The sequence below is a fragment of the Notechis scutatus genome, chromosome 1 (genome assembly GCF_049901735.1).
Source record: "Notechis scutatus isolate UNSWTSFEM ecotype Mainland chromosome 1, rNotScu1.2, whole genome shotgun sequence".
NCBI classification, from domain to species: Eukaryota; Metazoa; Chordata; class Lepidosauria; order Squamata; family Elapidae; genus Notechis; species Notechis scutatus.
The window spans coordinates 240,073,202-240,093,304 of NC_142009.1; the positions used below are offsets into that span (position 1 = coordinate 240,073,202).

The 20,103-nt window shown below is 36.1% G+C and overlaps 1 long non-coding RNA gene across 1 annotated transcript in view; it reads left to right on the forward strand.

The window, feature by feature from the left end:
- LOC148133289 (uncharacterized) overlaps positions 1-20,103 on the forward strand; it is a 130,414-nt gene that overhangs the window by 101,150 nt on the left and 9,161 nt on the right. The window contains exons 2-3 of the long non-coding RNA XR_015746641.1: positions 19,537-19,693; positions 19,923-19,997. This is a non-coding gene — a long non-coding RNA (uncharacterized LOC148133289). The remainder of the gene's footprint in view (positions 1-19,536; positions 19,694-19,922; positions 19,998-20,103) is intronic.

Genomic DNA, 20,103 nt, shown 5'->3' on the forward strand with positions numbered 1-20,103 from the left:
TAAATATGCCAGAAACCTACCTAGATGTGAGAAGATACTTCTTAGGTTTTTCTCTCTTCCTTCCTGTTCTGATGTTGTTTGGTTTTCTTTCCATTGAAAGATTGATTTCCTTTTCATTGAAAGAAATTGGAAAGTTTTTTTTTTAATTTAAATATCATAAAAATAGGGTGAAGCAGGGGAGCCTTTGCATCCTGCACATCCAGCATTTTCTCCAAGATGTTGGTGTCTTGTTCTCTTTAACTTCTTCCAGCACCAAAGCTCCAACATCAAAGAGAATGGTGGCAGAGCTGGTATTCAGCAGGTTCTGACCAGTTCTGGAGAACTGGCAGTAGAAATTTTGAGTAGGTTGGAGAACCGGCAAATACCACCTCTGACTGGCCCCGCCCCCATCTATTCTCTGCCTCCCATTGAGTCCCAGCTGATTGGCTGGGTCTTCTTTGGTTGCCCTGCTCAGGAGAAGGGATTTGGAAAGCAGGTTAGTGGGGTGGGGAGGGAATGGAGATTTTGCAATATCCTTCCTCCAGGAGTGGGGAAGGAATGGGGCTTTTGCAGTATCCTTCCCCTGCCATGCCCACCAAGCCATGCCCACCAAGTCATGCCACGCCCACCAAGCCACACCCACAGAACTGGTAGTAAAAAAATTTGAATCCCACCACTGTATGGTGGTGTTGATCTTTTCACAAAGGTCAGAAATGAGGACCAAAAACCAGCTCTCACACTCCAAAATGGGTGTTTTGTCCCTGACAAATTGAAGGTTTCCATGGGACAGGAAATCTAAAAGGTCCTACAGTTTCTGAAATTTTCTCTCGGGGACACGTCATGTCAGCCTAAATAACATTGTAACCTATTACACAATATCTAGATACAAATTGATCAAGCATAGACAGATTTAAGACTTCATTCCTCAAACGTAGTGCTAAAGGATGCTCAATGATCCATGTTGAATGAAGCTGAAAAGATCAATAAAAGTTGGAACAGCTTGACATAAAGTTCAAGTGGATCAACAGCCATCAAAATCTATAACTTATAATGAAGATCCAGTGTTGATGAAAAAATAAGATGAAGCAGCATTGAAAGCATTGGGCAATGATAGCATTCTCATTCAAATACTGCAGTCACCAGATGCAGCTGTTACAATGTTTAAAAAGTTTTGCCAGGAAAGTTAGATGACAACATCATCGCCAACTGGAAAAGAACAAATGTTCATACCAATACCAAAGAAAAGTGATTCAGCTGACTGTGGAAATTACCATACAATCATCTTGATCCCAAATGCAAGCAAGATTCTACTACTAGATTTAACAGATTCATTGGAAACTAAAACCATACCTGGAATAAGAACTGTCTGGAGTGCAAGCAAGTTCAGGAAAAGGTGAGAAACAAGATACATCACTGAAGCTATGACATAAATTCTTGAAAATATAGAAGGATACCAGAAGGATATTTGCACGTATTAAGTATAACAAGCCCTTTGACTACATAAGTCCTGGGCCACATTAAAAAGCATGGATATACCAGAATATCTGATAATCTTCATGACAATCTTTGCTTTGATCACGGAACGGCTATCAGAACAGAACAAGCAGAAACAAAAGAGGATGGTTTAAAATGTGCAAAGGTGGATAAAAAGGTTGCATATCTTCTTCAGACCAGTTTAACTAATCTGCATAATCAAAGAAATGGGACTGATTGAGGTATGAAACTGCTGGAAGTATTAAAACGGGTTGAAGATTAATCAATAATCTTTTCTATGCTGATAATATTACTGAAACGAAAGCTGATAAGAAACGTATTTGAATATAAGTTTCTAACAAGATTCAAGGAACATGTCTCAAAATATGCCTTAATGAAGACAACATTCTAATAACTGGGGATAAATAGAAAGAGGGAATAAATAGAAAAAGTTGACAACTTTAATCTGCTTGGATCAGCAATCAGCGATCATATTACAAGCAATCTGGATCAACAATCAATAATGAAAATACCAGGAGCCAAAAAAATATATCAGTGAATGGCCCTTAAAAAACCAGCTATAAAGAATCTAGATAAGATTTTTAAGTGCCAAGATGTTTCTTTATGTACAAATAACTGACCTGTTTAAAGCTTGGTATTTTCAATAACATGGGTGTGAAAGGTAGACAGTAAAATATCAAAATATGAAGATTTTTTGGGGTTCTCTGACTTTTATTACTATGGTTTGCAGATCTTTTATGTTTTCAGCTATCAAAGTAGCGTTATCAGCACAGTGCATATTATTGACATTCTTTTCTCCCATTTTAAAAATACAGGTAGTCTTTGACTCACAACAAGTTTGTTTGGTGACATTTCAAAGTTACAACACTGAAAAAAGTGACATAACCGTTTTTCACACTTATGATCATTGTAGCATCCCAATGGTCATGTGACCAAAATTCAAATGATTGGCAACTGACTGATTTACGATGATGGCAGTGTCCCGGGGTCGTGTGATCATCTTATATGATCTTCTGACAAGCAAAGTCAGTAGGGAAGCCAGATTCACTTAACAACCATGTTACTAACTTAACAACTGCAGTGATTCATTTAACAACTGGCAAGGCAGATCGTAAAATGAGAGAAAACTCACTTAACAAATGTCTCACTTAGCAACAGAAATTTAGCGATCAATTGTAATTGTAAGCTGAGGACCAGCTGTACTCTTATCTTCTTCCAGTAAAATTTCCCTTAATATATATTTGGCATATAGGTTGAATAAATAAGGGAAGTATATACAGCCTTCTTATACTCCTTGCCAACCTGGAACCTGTCTGTTTGTCATATTTATTTTTTATCTATCTATCTATCTATCTATCTATCTATCTATCTATCTATCTATCTATCTATCTATCATCTATCTATCTATCTATCTATCTATCTATCTATCTATCATCTATCTATCTATCATCATCTATCATCTATCCATCCATCATCTATCTATCTATCTATCTATCTATCTATCTATCTATCTATCTATCTATCTATCTATCTATCTATCTATCTATCGTGCCCATCTCCCTCTTCAGTATGGTGTACAATATGATCAATAAAATTAAATTAAAATTAGAATAATCTAAGATTAAAAGTAATATTATAAAAATTCCACAATAGGGGGCAGCAGTTGTTAATACAGGTGTGTGGGGGGGTTTCTCATGAGGCCAGCCAGTCCCATGTCCCTGTCCAACTTGTCCCTGATTTCTTAATAGTTGCTTTTAAACCTCACATACACAATTACACCAAGCTACAAATGGTGGGGATAGTGATGTAATGGTTTAATTCTTTTCATGTGATATGCTACTCATAAGTTTTTCTTTACATATGGCAAAGGCATTTTGAAGTCATGTAATGAATGAATTATAATGTAAAACTATAACTTGCTCTATTACATAGTCATATAAAAATAAAGCAGTTTCGTGAAAAGAAATGCCAGAGGGATACAGATAATCAGAGTTGGAAGGGACTTTGTAGGTCATCTAGTCCAACCCCCTGCCCAAGCAGGAGACCCTACACCATTTCTCACAAATGGCAGTCTAATCTCTTCTTGAAAGTCTCAACTGATGGCGCTCCCACAACTTCTGAGGGCAAGCTGTTCCATTGGTTGATTGTTCTCACTGTCAGAAAGTTTCTCCTTGTTTCCAGGTTAAATCTCTCCTTGTTCACTTTCCATCCATTATTCCTTGTCTGGCCTACAGGCGCTTTAGAAAATAGCTTGACCCCTTCCTCCCTGCGGCAGCCTCTCAAATATTGGAAGACCACTATCATGTCTCCCCTGGTCCTTCTCTTTACTAGACTAGCCAAGCCCAGTTCCTGCAACCGTTCGTTGTATGTTTTAGCCTCCAGTCCCCTAATCATCCTGGTTGCTTTTCTCTGTACTTTGTCTAGAGTCTCAACATCTTTTTTATAATGTGACCAAAACTGGATGCAGTACTCTAGGTGTGGTCTTACTAAGGCTTTATAGAGTGGTATTAGTACTTCCCTTGATCTTGATTGTATCCCTCTGTTAATACAACTTAGGATTTCATTAGCTTTTTTGGCGACGGCTGCATACTGCTGGCTCATATTTAGCTGGTTGTCCACTAAGACTCCAAGATCCCTCTCACAGTTATTGCTACTGAGCATGGTTTCACCCAGTCTGTATGTGTACTTTTGGTTTTTCTTGCCTAAGTGTTTTTCTTGCCTAAGGACTTTACTTTTCTCTACATTGAATTTCATTTTATTAGATATGGCCCAGTGTTCTAGTCTGTCAAGATCCATCTGGATCATGAGCCTATCTTCTTGGGTGTTAGCTATTCCTGCCAGCTTAGTATCATCTGCAAATTTGGTAAGTTCCCCTTCTATTCCCTCATCTAAGTCGTTAATGAAGATATTGAAGAGTTCTGGGTCTAAGAAGGAACCTTGTGGCACCCTACTGCTTACTTCCCTCCATGTAGACTTAGACCCATTAAGGACTACTCGTTGAGTACAGTTTGCCAGCCAGTTGCGAATCCATCTAGTGGTGGTGCTATCTATTCCACTTTTTTCTAGCTTACTAAGAAGTAGGTTGTGGTCTACTTTATCGAATGCCTTGCTGAAATCTAAATATATTAAGTCCACAGTGTTTTGCTGGTCTACTAATTTAGTCACTGTGTTGAAGAATGAAATAAGATTGGTTTGGCATGATCTGTTTTTAACAAACCCGTGCTGACTGCTAGTTAATACTTTACTTGTTTCTAGATGTTGCAGATCTGTTTTTTTATTATCTTTTCCAGTATCTTCCCGGGTAATGATGTTAGGCTGATTGGTCTATAGTTTCCTGGGACTGTTTTTTTCCCTTTTTTGAAGATGGGAACCACATCAGCTCTTTTCCAATCCTCTGGTACTTCCCCAGTGCTCCAGGATTTTTGAAAGATATGGTGCAGTGGTTTTGAGATGATCTCTGCCAGCTCCTTTAAAACTCTGGGATGTAATCCATCAGGGCCTGGTGATTTCTTTTCATCAAGATCAGACAGGTGTTCTCTTACTATTTTTTTGCTTATTTTAACTTTTATTTCTGGTCTGTCTTTTACAGTTATGTTTTTGGTGAGTTGAGCTATAGTTTATTTTTGCGTGAAGACAGATGCAAAGAATGAGTTAAGCAGTTCTGCTTTCTCTCTGTTGCCTGTTACTTTCTTGCCATCTTCTCTCTTTAGTGGACCGACTGTTTCCTTAATTTTTTTTCTTGTTATTTATATGTTGGAAGAAACATTTTTTTATTAATTTTGACTTTTGTTGCAAGTCTTTGTTCGTTCTGAGCCTTTGCTATCCTTCATCTTTGCAGACTTCATCTTTGCAGAGTCTGGCTACCTGCTGATATTCTGCCTTAGTTGTATGTCCTTCTTTCCATTTTTTGTACTTGTCCTTTTTTTTCTTTCAATTTGCCAGAGAGATCTTTGTGTAGGGAGTGATATCCCATACAATTTAGTCTATTCCAGTAGCAAATAGCATAGACTCTCCTAGCAGGTATATTCTGAATTTTAATCTTGGCTGTATCTCAACTCTTCATAGATTATAAATACAAATATAATTATAAATTATATTTTTATAATTCTACTTTGAAATATTCCATAGATTACATGACCTCAAATTTAAGGATTGTTGGGAAATTAAAATTCTATTCACTATTTTCTGTTTAGAATCTGAAAGAGATGATGTTCTTTAACCTTGGATACTCCTTGTATGCTCCATCCACAGAGAATAAGAAGTTTAAACAAAGTAAGGTCAGCCCATGACCAAGACATCACTTTATACAGTATCTCCTCCAAATAATTTATCAAAACAACAACAAAAAAGCCATCTATTAACAAAGGAGACAAAAAGAGACAAATAGTGGTAACAACCAGCAAGGCAACAGACAGAGAAAATTTCATTTGTTGATTGGTTTACTTGTGTTTTTACATTTATTTATAAATCACTCAGTTCAGAACCATGGCCAAAAATAGTGCGCCCTTTATTACTAGAGGGATCAATCATACTATTCCAAGCCACTAGATTTTCTTAAAATGAACAGATCCAGAAGAATGTAATCTCAAAGGAGGAGGCAGTGATTAAAAAGTCATGCTTCCGTGGTCCTTCCTGATGGCTATTTGTGAACAAAGCCTAAGAGAGTCATTCTACTTGTTCTTACTGAGCAGAAAAAGTAAAGGGAGCCTTGTAGATATCCAGGCCATGAATCATAAAGGGCTTTAAAGGGTGACAACCAGCATCTTGGATTGTAGCTGGGAATCAGAACAGATCTTGAAGGTGTGGTTTGATATGAGCATATCAAGGCATGCCTGCCAACCTGCTGGATTTTGAACTAGCTGTAGCTTCCAAATGTTTTTCAAAGGCAATCTCAGGTAGAATATGTTGCAAAAGCCCAAAGCACATAGGCATGAGTGACTATGAGTAAAACCTTATACTTCAGAAGGAGTCATAATTTCATACAAGGGTTATCTAGAAGCTGTACAAAGGCTTTCTTGACCACTAATCCCATCTCCTCCTAGAATAGGAATACAGAAAGATCCCCAAGTTGCAAGCCAATTCTGTGTAAGGAAGTGCAATCCCGTCCTGAATGAATTTGAAACCTTTCTGGAATCAATTGCCTGACAAACCCAGAGCGACTCCATCTTGCAAAGAATAGGATTCAACATATTCTTTCCCATCCAAACCTGAATAGCCTCCAATCACCTGTGCATTGAACTGCTCATTTAAGAAAGAAAAGGACCAATGAAAAATAGCCTCTGCCATCTGTACTCCTCAGATACGTGCTGAAAACAAATCACAATTGATGGTCTCAAGGATTGCTGAGAAATCAAGCAATCCTGTGAGGTCTTGTCAGAGATCATCCAATCTACACAATGCCATCTCCATATTATATCTGCAGTTGAGACCTGAATCTCAAGTTGATAATCTACTTCTTTGACCATTGGCCACAGATCCACTATTTGTTTATAAAAGAATTATCCAGAACACTACCTAGATACCCTTCCTATCACACCCTGAAATAAAAACTCTCAACTTTAACTGGAGAACATTATTAAGGTTTGTCCTTAAGGCATTTTAAGTTAAATCATAAAAAGATAGCTAATTAGGACAGAGAAAGGTCTTCCTTAGAACTGTGTGGAAGATTCCTCTGATTTTCTCCATCCCCAAACACTGAAAAATAATTTTAAAAAACCTTTGGTCACTGATTCTCAAGTCAAAAGAAGCTATCTGAAATGATACAATGGCCAGCTCAACTACATCTTCTTCTTCTACAAATCCTATGGAGATATGGAGAGAAAACTGCATATATATACAAAATAACAAAGAGAAGAACTACAATCTTGCAGAGACAGCTCTTCCTTGGCAGAAAAATTATCTGAACAATAAATCCAGTTGCCAGAACATTTGGAAAAAACTTCAGAGTTCTCAGTTCTTTCAGAGAGAAATTTTCCCTCAGGTATCTGACATATCTTTTCAAGACTATCCACAAGACACCAGAGATATGATTGGTTAGGGGGCACCAAGACATCAGAAAGTTATTGATCTCAAGACTAGCTTTAAGTGAAATAGCCATATGGTCCATGCAATCCTGGATTCTAATGTAAGATGGGAATCCTGAAAAGAAACTTAACATAGGACTGGCACTGGCCAAAACTTTTTGCCATTTAAATATTTGGTTTGGAATTTTTAAAATGCCTGATGCTTTGAGGGTTTTAAAATAAAATTGAAAAATTAGGAAAAGCGGTTTATATTTTTCCTCCCAGAAGGAGTGTCTGGAGATAGGGTAAAACCAAATACAATGGTGGGTGCAATTAAAAGTTCACCTCTTTATATGCATATGGGATATACTAAAATCTGTGAAGTTTTGATCATGCAGTTGCACCCATCATCTTGATTTTGATGACTGCCTTAAAGAAATCCCTGCCTCACAACTAACCAATCTACATTTTGCATAACTGAATGGGAATCACAAGATGACTATCAATAACTATGACTTGTCATTGGGCATTCTACACAGCCAGCTTTTAAGTTGGGAAATTACCTGTGGACTTAATCACATTTAGATGAATGTATCTCTGACTTTAAAAGAACATTAATAAATCTTGATCACGATTCCAGTTTCATATTTGTATGATTAGTTTTTCACATATCCATTGTAGTCTTGTTGAAAAGGAAAAGTTGACCTGAAAAAAATGTTTATGTAAGTGTTCTATGATTTCTGTTGCCATTTTGATTGATAGATTGGAAGAACATCAGTAGAGTTTGCAATTTTAAAATTAAATTGTGTTTGGAAGGTTGGCATATATGTAATTCTGCTGTGGTTGGCTTATCAGTCTTACAGTAAAAATAACACACCCAGAGGAAAACTCATTTTCCTGAGTTTTATATGTAATATGTATGTATAATTTATATATATGTAAACCCAAACTGCACATAATAAGACAAAGATTACAAAAAGGCCCATAATTGGGCAGGTGTGGATTTAGGTCTTTTTATCAAATAACATATTATGTCATTCTGTTTGAAAAAGAAAATATTTTTCAAGGTATATAATACAAAAAGTTCTTCTGTAGCTGAGAGAGAAAAAATCCAAAATAACTCTACTCAGTCAACCACACAAAACAACAATCCATTAATACCAGGTTGATCCATTAAAAAAAAAAGATGTTGCAATAGTCAACTCAACTATGTATAAAAACAATTCTGGCTGCATATTAATATATTTAGATGGAAACAATTAAATATGATATTGATTTTCACAAAGTAAGGGCTGCCCCTGAGACAGTTTAGAATCTCTTCCAGACTGTTTTCATTATCTATATATACATTTCATGTAGATTTTCCCCTATTTTTTTGGTTGAGATGTCTTATATTCACCCATTTTGAAAAAATCATGCCCCCCCCAAAAAAATAATAATAATAATTGAATATTGAAAAAAAATGTGAGCCTGGGAAAGAGAATGGCTAGATTGTTGTATTTATCCTGGCCCTTTTTTCTCTCAGTTCAGCAGTCTCTTTTTTATTCTCCCTTCATCTTATTATAGTTTCATGGTGCATCAGAGATTCCATCAACCAGCAAATGGCTGAGATAAAAGAAACTAATTCTGCTGAAAGTAACACTGATGAAGTGGACACTTGTATCAGAGGTGGGGTTTGTTTAAGAGAAGGGTATAGGGGAGAAAATACAATATGAGGGACTGGAATGGACACAAAATGGAGAAGTATAAACATTTGTGAATATGAAAACACAAGGGGAGGCATGTAAATTTGAAGGAATTATTTTGAGCTGCCCAGAAGAAAGTTACATATAAATTATTTTAAAAGTAAAATAAAGGAAACCAAAACAAAATGCAACAAATGCAGAAACACCAGGTACCTATAGAGAGAGGCACATATCATCTGTGACACGTTGATAGGCTTATCATGATTTATGACAAAACAATAAATTGGTTTTTAAACAAAAGTCTCTGTGGACCAGACCAGGCCATTTACAGTGTGGATTCAAGCAAACAATACTGAAGAGAAGAAATACTCACTACAGCAAGTAGTTGCACCATAAGTATTAATTTAATATTATCTAAACCTTTGAGAATGGTTTGGAAGGCTTGAAAACAAGGTAAATATATTCCTTTAGCATAGAATAGAATAGAATAGAATAGAATAGAATAGAATAGAATAGAATAGAATAGAATAGAATAGAATAGAATAGAATAGAATAGAATAGAATTATTTTTAATGGTACACTTCTTAGATCTCCTGGAAGAGCCTTATGTTCAAACAGAACCAATTGACAGCCTTCTGGTATGTCTTATATGACCCTAGTAAAGGATTAGAGTTAGGGTTACAGTTAGGGATGTGGGGTATTTCCATCCTGTGAAACCAATGGAAGAGAAAAGAAAGGGGAAAATGAATATTTGTTCATCTTCTGTTCAAATAAAACAGATTAATCTTATCCTCTTCACAGACTTTACTCCTAGTCTGAGGCCAGTGGGGCATAGAAAGTGCCAATCCCTCTGCCACACCTGCTCCTACAATCCCATTCAATTGCTCCATAAAGTGAATATCTAAATGGAAAGTAAATCAAAAGAATATCTGTGTGTCATAAAGTCTAACACCAAAATTGTGACTTATGTATTTCTGTCAGATATTGGGGCACATGTCTATAAGGGTGGTTTTGCATCATGATATCACTGGACATGTGCCATTGTTTTTACATAATCTTAGTTTACTGTCAACATCTACACAAAAAACCCTTTCTAATTTTACTGTGGCTATGTACCACAAATAGTATAGTTAAATATTTTTTTCTATACCTTGGACTTCCTGAAGCCTAAATTATTATGTAGAATTAACTTTTCTTAATCATTTCTTTTCCTTCCATATTAACCATTTTCTCTGGAATTGGCATTCAGTGATTTTAAAAAATCTCATCAATGTTTTATCCTAATCTTTTCCCCCTTTTAAAAAAAACTAAAAAAGATCTAGTCTGTGTGCTCTCCCCAATTTTAAATACAATTATAGTGCTGTTAATGTGTGGATTAGCAAAATATCACTGAGACTTTCCCCCATCCCCTGGCCCTTTAATTAGCAATTTCCTGGTACAGTAGCTCCAACCACAACTGGATCTTTAATTAGCTTTTTCCTCTTTGTGGTCAGAACAGAAACCTCCCTTAAAACTGAAAACTGCAATTCAACCTTGCTTGGTTTTCCCAAGCAAGGTCTTTTTCAATAACCAATTAGATTACTGTATTTCCAGGTTTGCATAGGTTAAATAGCTCATTGAAAACAAACAACATATTCACTGGTTTGAAATTAATCAGTCACTAATGAGAAATTTTAGGTGGTTGATAAAAATATTTCCAAAACTGATGAATGAAATAAAGCTCAAACTGCCCAAGGAGCTGCTGATACAGTTCTATAGAGGAATTATTGAGTCTATCATCTGCACCTCTATAACTGTCTGGTTTGGTTCTGCAACCCAATAGGACAGACACAGACTTCAGAGGATAATTAGGACTGCAGAAAAAACAATTGCTACCCACCTGCCTTCAATCGAGGACCTGTATACTGCACTAGTCAAAAAAGGGCTGTGAAAATATTTACAGACCCCTCACATCCCGGACATAAACTATTTCAACTCTTTCCCTCAAAACGACGCTATAGAGTACTGCACACCAGACCAACTAGACACAAGAACAGTTTTTTCCCGAAAACCATCACTCTGCTAAACAAATAATTCCCTCAACACTGTTCAACTATTTAAAAAGTGTACACTACTATTACTTTTAATCTTCTCACCACTCCTTATCACCCCTCCCCTCCCACTTGACTGTTTCCTAGTATGATTTGATTGTTGATTGTACCCTATGACTAACATTAAGTGTTGTACGTTATGATTCTTTTTTTTTTTTTTTTGAACAAATTTTATTAATTTTTAAAGACATACAAAACATAAATACACAAAAACACAAAATATAAAAGCATAAAAAAATCTCTTTTCTGAAAGTTGCTTAGTCCCGGGTTAAAACTCTTGGTACAAACACAAATTCAAATTCATATTCATTTTACATACCATTCCATATCTTATTAGCATTTTCAATTTTCTATATAACTTCTCCTCTCTTTTAAATTTTCTCAATTTTATTTTATTTATCTCCTCTCAATTCGAATCATAATATTTATTATTCTTTGTCTGTTCTATTTCCAGCTATCCATTTATCTTTCTTCTTTAAAAAAAAAAAAAAACTTCTCCTGTACTCTAAATAGAGTATGATGCCTTTATCTCTTTCCCCTATATTTATAATACTTAATATAGAACACATAACTTACATTGGGATTCTGTCTGGTACATTCTAAAATTATACAGTATTATCAAAACCAATACAAATCTATTCATTGATATTGATATTCATATCTTTAATATTTAGCACATTACTTTTCAGTTAAATCACATACTTTTATGGGAGCACCTATTTTCCATAGTTATTCCCCCCCCACATCACCTATTATAGATCATTATTTCATTACGATGTTCCCCCTTCTTCTACTTCAAATCTCTCATTTCTCAAAAAGTTCACTAGGATAACATAGTCTAATCATTAATATTAACAATCATTTATATCTTAAACATTTTACCCATTTCAATTAAATATCATGCCTTTGTGGGAACACTTATGCTTTCCAAAATTGTTTCCCCCCACATCACATATCTTAAATTATTGTTTTATTACAGTACTCCCCTTTTCTTAACAAAAATTTCACTAGATTATACTAAATATTTTATCACATTTTAAATTACATATTATTTCCAATTTTCTATAGTTATTTCTAAATACAAATATAGAAATGCAATCTTATGTACCTTTCTAGAATCCCTTTTTCAATAAAAATTTATCCATTATCTCTAAAAAACTTTTGCTTCTTTACATCTTGCTCCCCACCATTAAAGCTTCTCATCCCTTCCTTTCTCCCTTGCTTCTTCTTCTCCTTGTCCTCTTTACCCCCTCTCTCCATCTCCCTTTTATTCTGCTTTCCCCCTTTCTGTTGTTTCCTAACATAATATCCCATTTTCACCTTATTCTTCTCTTTTTGGGTTGTTTTTCCAGGTCTTAAAGTCTTCTTTTCCTTTTTCTCTTTCTTTTTTCCTTCTCCGACCAAAGTTATTTGTTCATCAAAGATGGCTTCTTCTTTGTCCCCATCATCCTGTTGCTCATTCAGCTTTACATAAGTACAAACTGCCATTTCTAAAAATTGAAAAAGAGTGCCAAGGACATCTTTCCCTTCTTGCTTTTCTTTTTCATATTTTTGATATACAAGTTTCAGTCCACCCACAAGTGATGCCATTGTGTAGAGAAAAAGTTTTTCCAAACAACCACCCAAGTGCTTTTAGGGATAACATTGTTTACCCTAACTGGTTTGGGTAAAAATAATAAATAAGTTATCATGGTTTATTGGTTAAAGTGTGTGTAACTTTAACTACAAGAATGTAATTAAGGGTGTGGTTGTAAAAGCACCATAAAAGAAGCAAGTCAATTGCAGCTCTCTCTCTCTGGCTTAATGATCCCTAATTACTGGATGGATTGATGAAAACTATATTCCTAATGGAATAAACTATATTTTTGATAGCACAAGCGTATCTGTTTTTTACTGCGTGTTAACTAAAATACAAAATTATCTCACACATTTACCTGTCTGCCTATCTGACTACGCTACACATTCTGTTTAGTTTGTTTTCCTTAACACTCGTTGGGGCATATAGGCTTAACACTGGTTATGGGCCCAGAGACTGCAAAGTCAGTTTAACTAGGATAAAAAACAGGTTTATGTAAAAAGTGAGATTTTGTGTTGTTACACGTTACAGTAAACAGACAGCTGTGTTTTTATTAATTATAGTTTTATATCCATATATTGAAACATGGCACAAGTCAGTCTACAAAGTTTGTCCCTTATATCCAAGCTGGATGGAACAAACTATGTTTCATGGTCTATGAAATGTAGTCTACTTCTACGAAGAGAAGGTCTGTGGAACATAATTGAAAACCCACCAAACGTAGAGGAATGGGATCCTGAAAATGAGGAAGATAGTCAAAAGATAGAAGACTTTAAACAGAAAAATGAACAAGCTCTTTGCATCATAGGACTAACACTATCTGATCAGCAACTTGTTCATATACGCAGAGAGCAAACAGCTGTTGGGTGTTGGCAAAAACTGAAGAGGATTTATGTCCGAGATAACGTTGGTGCTCACATAAATCTAACACGGAAGCTTTTCCGGACGCATCTCCAAAAGAATGGTGATATGCTGAGTCATTTGAATACTATGAAAATAATTTTTCAAGAACTGCACGAGAAGGAGCTTATTTTCTCTGAACTACACCAGGTCTACATAATTCTATCTTCATTAGACGAAAGTTTTGATGACTACGTAACTTCCCTTGAAATTTTACCTAAAGAAAGCCTAACTTTAACTGATATCACTGGCAGATTGATTGAAGAGGCCAGAAGAAGGCTTGAGATCAGTTAAGGAGGGAGCAACCTCAAAAGGAAGATAATGAACCTACTGCATACGCAATTAAAAAGTGTTTTAATTGTGGAGGAAGAGGACATTTGGCAAGATTTTGTAAGCAAAGCGCCAGAATGCAAGTCAGAATACTGGAATTATCTCCAGGAGAAAAATCCATTGGGTGCAAATGGATATTCAAAGTAAAGACTGGAAATAATGAGACGGTTACTTATAAGGCTAAGTTAGTAGCTCAAGGATTTAATCAAAATGCATTTGATTATGATGAGGTATTTGCACCAAATTTAAAGGCTACAACTTTAAGAGCAGCTTTAGTGTGGGCAGCTAAGAAGAATTATATAGTTAACCATTTAGACGTAGAAACTGCCTATCTACATGCACCATTGCAGCATACAATATATTTGAAAAAACCAGTTGGTATAAATGATAATAAAGCAAATAGCAATGATTGTTGGAAACTCAAAAAGAGTCTATATGGATTGAAACAATCTGGCTATGAATGGAATCAATATATTGTGAAAGAATTAAACAATATAGGGTTTAAATATGGTTTAGCAGATCCATGTATGTTTAAAAGAGAAAATAATGGAACGGTGTCATTATTGTTATTATTTACAGATGATATTGCTTTGATTACTAAGACCAATAATGAAGCTACTGAGATTATTTCATTATTAGCCAAAAAGATAAAATTAAAACATTTAGGTGAAATTAAAAAGTATCTAGGATTGACAATTAACAAAACCACAAATGGATTTAAAATATCTCAAGAAGATAAAATTTGCCAATTAATTAAAATGTATAAAATGGAACTTTGTAAGCCGGCAAAGACTCCAATGAGTCAGGAAGTTTGCGAAACTGATGCTCAAAGTCCCAAATTCGATAAGACCATATATCAATCTTTGATTGGTAGCTTATCATATATAAGCAATTGGTCAAGACCAGATATTGCTTATAGTGTTAATCAGCTGGCACGATTTAATAATGATCCACATCAATGTCATTGGCAAGCATTAAAGAGAATTTTAAGATATCTTAAAGGAACAATGCACCATGCATTGTATCTAGAGCCGAAAGGTGATTTGATTCTTAGTGCCTATGCAGATGCAAGTTTTGCAACTGACATAAACACTAGAAAATCAACATCTGGGATGGCTATATTATTTGGTAAGACACTAATAGGGTGGAGGTCAATCAGACAACAGCATATCAGCTTGTCCACGATGGAAGCAGAATTTTCATGTCTGTCATTACTATGCACTGAGTTAATTCTGTACAAACAGTTATTATTAGACATGGGTATAACTGTTAAAGATTCCATTATTGTGTATGAGGACAACCAGGCAGCCATACAGTTAGCTACTAATATGCTGTAAAGACTAGATCAAAGCATACTGATTTAAGATACTTAAATGTTAGAGAATCTGTGAAAAATGGTCTAATTAAACTAGAGTACTGCATGACGGAAGAAAACATTGCAGACCAGTTTACAAAAGTTAAAGGTGTAGTAAAATTTAAAGAGAGTTGTAACAATTATGATTTAAAGGTGTAAATGGTTATATTATTATTATATTATTATTATTGCCCAAAAGGGGAGAATGTTAGGGATAACATTGTTTACCCTAACTGGTTTGGGTAAAAATAATAAATAAGTTATCATGGTTTATTGGTTAAAGTGTGTGTAACTTTAACTACAAGAATGTAATTAAGGGTGTGGTTGTAAAAGCACCATAAAAGAAGCAAGTCAATTGCAGCTCTCTCTCTCTGGCTTAATGATCCCTAATTACTGGATGGATTGATGACTGCATTTTTCCTTACTGGAACAGAGGAGAGAAAGGAGTGTTGATTTCTCAATGGAGAGAAGAGATAATACGGACTGATTTATTGTAAGTGAACTGACATTGGCTATTCAACACAGACTTTGCAAATTGAGTATCCTCGACTGGACTGACTGAAATGATACATGACTAATGGACCGTTTATTTTGACTATGCTATAATTCCTAATGGAATAAACTATATTTTTGATAGCACAAGCGTATCTGTTTTTTACTGCGTGTTAACTAAAATACAAAATTATCTCACACATTTACCTGTCTGCCTATCTGACTACGCTACACATTCTGTTTAGTTTGTTTTCCTTAACACTCGTTGGGGAATTCAGGCTTAACAAGAAATAATTCTCAAAAGTTCCAAAATCACCACACAATCCAAACAAGCTGTTCCTTTTAAATACTTTCTCCTTCTTCACTTTCTCTTTCTGGGGTTGAAGTTTAGTCACAAAGTTCCCTTTAAAGTTCCCTTATATATCTTTTAGAAGTCTTATTGATGTTTAGTAACTCTTTAGAATTCTAGGCAATCTTCTCCTTATTTTCAAATTTTGCTCCAATTTTTTTTCCCCTCTCCCTTCCCACTCACAGCAAAAAAGATTTTTCCCATCCGCTGTCACGTTAGGAAGGAGAGTGAAAAAAAAAAAAAAAAAAACTTTCCCTTTTAGAATATTCGCAGCTTGTAACTCTCACTGGAAACAATGTATCCTTAGCAGCCTTCAAGCCTCCAGGGCATTTTCTCTTGCCTTGTCCCGGTTGAAAGCAACTTTCGTAATTCTTCCAACTTTCTCCCTCCTGCACCAGCTTGTCCGGCTGCAGATTTCTTCATGGCGGCCATTGCTGACCGCCGCTCCTCCGCCTTGGGAAAAGGGGGTTCTGCCGGCTGGGGAGGGGGTCTGTGACACCCCCAAGCCCCTGTCTGGATCCCCCCTGTCTTCAGCTGCCTCTACGGGGCAGCTATATCCCCCAGATCCAAACGGGTCAGGGGAACCTTGGCGGCGAACGCAGCAGGGATCGCGCAGTATCGCGAATCCCTGCCGCTGCCGAAACCTTGCAAACCGGAAATCCACGTTATGATTCTTGATTCATAATGAATGTACCTTTTCTTTATGTATACTGAGAGTATTTACACCAAGACAAATTCCTTGTGTGTCCAATCACACTTGGCCAATAAAGTATTCTATTCTATTCTATTCTATTCTATTCTATTCTATTCTATTCTATGAATGAAAAAAGTTTATATTACTAAATTTCATATCAATGCCTATTATTACATCATGTAATTCAAAAATTTAAATTATTCCCTTAGTACCATGATTTATTAATAAAAAGTCGAAATTGTTTGTCTTTTTGCCAATTTCTTCCTTAAGTTAAAGATTTCAAGCTACTTAAATTTCTACTTTAGGTAGGCAATTCATTCTGCAGTCTTTCCTAAGGTTTCTGTATCTACACTGCAGTTGTTACAAGTTACTTTGTATTAACAATTTTCAGCTGCATCTATTTATTGACTTTATAGGTCATATTTCTTCCATGGAATTCAAGGTGCTTCAACTTGATTGTAAGGTGCCTTCAAATATGTCCTAAGATTATTTATCTATTTCTCTTGTTCCTATGAAAGTGTGGATAGGATTTAATGTGAAATATACTTGTTAGAACTCCTAGTTTGCCAACTAGAATAACTTGGAGGAGTGTAGTTCCTAATAGCTTAGTCCAGGGGTGGGATTCAAAATTTTTAACAACTGGTTCTGTGGGCGTGGCTTAGGTGGTGGGCATAGCTTGGTGGTCATGTGACTGGGTGGGCATGGCTTGGTGGTGATGTTATTGGCTGGGTGTGGCCAACTCAATATCACTCATATCAAGGCACGCATATCCTCGCCTGGCCTCTCATGACTGTGGGGATGTTACAACAGTTGTAAGTGTGAAAAATGGTCATAAGTCACTTTTTTCAGTGCCATTGTAACTTTGAATGGTCACTCCACACAGGCAAAGTACCAGCAAAGGAGGGGGGAAAAACTCCAGAGACAGGAAGTCTAGTCCTGCCAAGAATGTAATAAGGGTTAACGGAGAGGCAGTTTCTGTAAGTAACACCAGAACGTTTCCTTCCTGCCTTCCTTGCAGGATTAGGCCAGTAATTTCTTCTAACAACCGGACTGCTTAGAATGTTAACAACCGGTTCTAGCAAATAGGTACAAACTGGTAGAATCCCACCCCTGAATCTGCTGTAAGACGTTAGAATCAACTGTGGAGAGCTTATTGAGCAGCTTAGAAAAGTGCTCAGCACAATGGTTTCTCAATCTTTCTTCACCTTGGATCAGGCTCAACCCATCAGATGCCAGCAAGGGGGAGCTCCTGATTTAGAAGGACCATAAACTGTAAAAAATTTCTTCTAACAACCGGTTCTCCGAACTGCTTAGAATGTTAACAACTGGTTCTAGCGAATAGGTGCGAACCTGTAGAATCCCACACCTGGCTTAGTCTTGTTTACTATCACTTTAGAATGAGAATGTGACCTGAGATGGTGTGGTTGCGGGATTTCCCCATTGTTGATGTCTTAGAAGTTGCTTCCCGCCCTGGGGTTCTAAGATGTCCCTGGGTCTAGGTTTTGTCTGGAACCCTGGGTCATTCTTTGGGTAAGAGCCAGAACTGAGCTTCAGATATCCCAGTTTTGTTAAGGCCTCTCTATTTCTCATGGGGGAACCAGGTATGGACATAGGTTGGTAATAGTCTGTTGAGAGGGTGATTGAAGGACCGATTAAGCCCAAAGGGCTGGTCTGTTGGTTGAACGTTTCTATATCAGATAGTTTGGAATTTATCAAAAGAGGAAGGAAGTACCGGCTGAAAGATTCAGAGCAAATCATGTTTAGGAAAGGCAATTTTGGTATCTTTATGAAATCCCTCTTTCCAGTTCTCTATTCTCACTTGGAAAACCAGCATTCCAGCTCCCTGGAACCCAGGAGTTTTGGTTGTTGCTATGAAATGCCACATCTTTCTAAAATAAGATCTTTCCTCATCCATAAATGGATGAGACGGCAGACTTAGCCTTCCTTACTGAAAGGTTCCAAGAAGGAAGAATAGAAAGTTCCTCTTTTGGAAATCAGCCTATACAGGTTTCAGGTTTAGCACCAGACACAGTCTTTGGGCAAGCGAGGGTGGAGTTATCTTTGTGATCTGCAAGATTCTGTTGAAATCAATAATTATTACTCTAGAAACAATCAGATATGAGAATTTGTTCTGGGTAACTGAGTGAAGAGGTGTTTCTATCCCTTTAAAAGAAACTATCAGATGTCTCCTGCTCAAGAAGTTTCCTTTCAACTGGACAGTTTTAAGCTGCTTTATTTCTTTCTCCAATGCTGTGGTTAAGAGAGCTTTTGCACAACTGTGTATGAGTCACAACTTTCCCTGACCAGGAAGCCTGGCTCACACTCATTCATTACACCAGTCATCTCTCATTTAAATTATTGTAATACATGGAATTGTCATTGAAAAACTTCTGAAAGCTACAATTGATACAGAAGCTGACAGCATGGGCAATGATGAAATAATTCCAAAATGTCCAATCAGATTCATGGTGCTGTTTGTTATTTTTTAAGGCCCTATATAGCTCTAGATCTGTTCATCAGAAAGGACATTTTTTCCTATATTTATCTGCTCACCCAAAAGGGCCAATTCTGTCTGGCTTCCAACCTTACAGGATTGTCAGGACCTCAGAAGAAGGCATTGTCAATAGTCACTGCTACTGTTTGGAATTATCTCCCAGCAGAAATTCAATCAAATTCATATCTTTTAGCCTTTTGAAAAACTTTGAAGATCTGCCTGTTCCATCTGTGATTTGAAAGCAAAGACTGCAGGTATACATATTTGCATTTCTTGGTGGGTTTTTTTCCTCTTAAATTACAACCATTTATATATTTGGAGTTTTCTGAACTAAATATATCTTTATAGTACTAGTGGCCAGAGCCCGTGGGAATGGGTGACCTGCAAATAAAATAAGCAAATAACTAAAGGCAGAAATAGATAAATGGCAAAAAAAATAACAAATATAAAATTTATTTACCAGTTTTTCTCTTTATTAACCAGATTTGATGAAAACATAAATTAAAACATGTAAAGAATTTTTAAAAGAAGAGAAATCTAAGTTCTCCAAGACTACAGGTAAATATTTAAAACTGAAGGTTGCCAAGCCTGAAATGTTAGGTAGGAATCTGAAAGTGGAATTGAAGACCAAATAAGTTTATCCAACTCATTTGTTGTCTCCAGT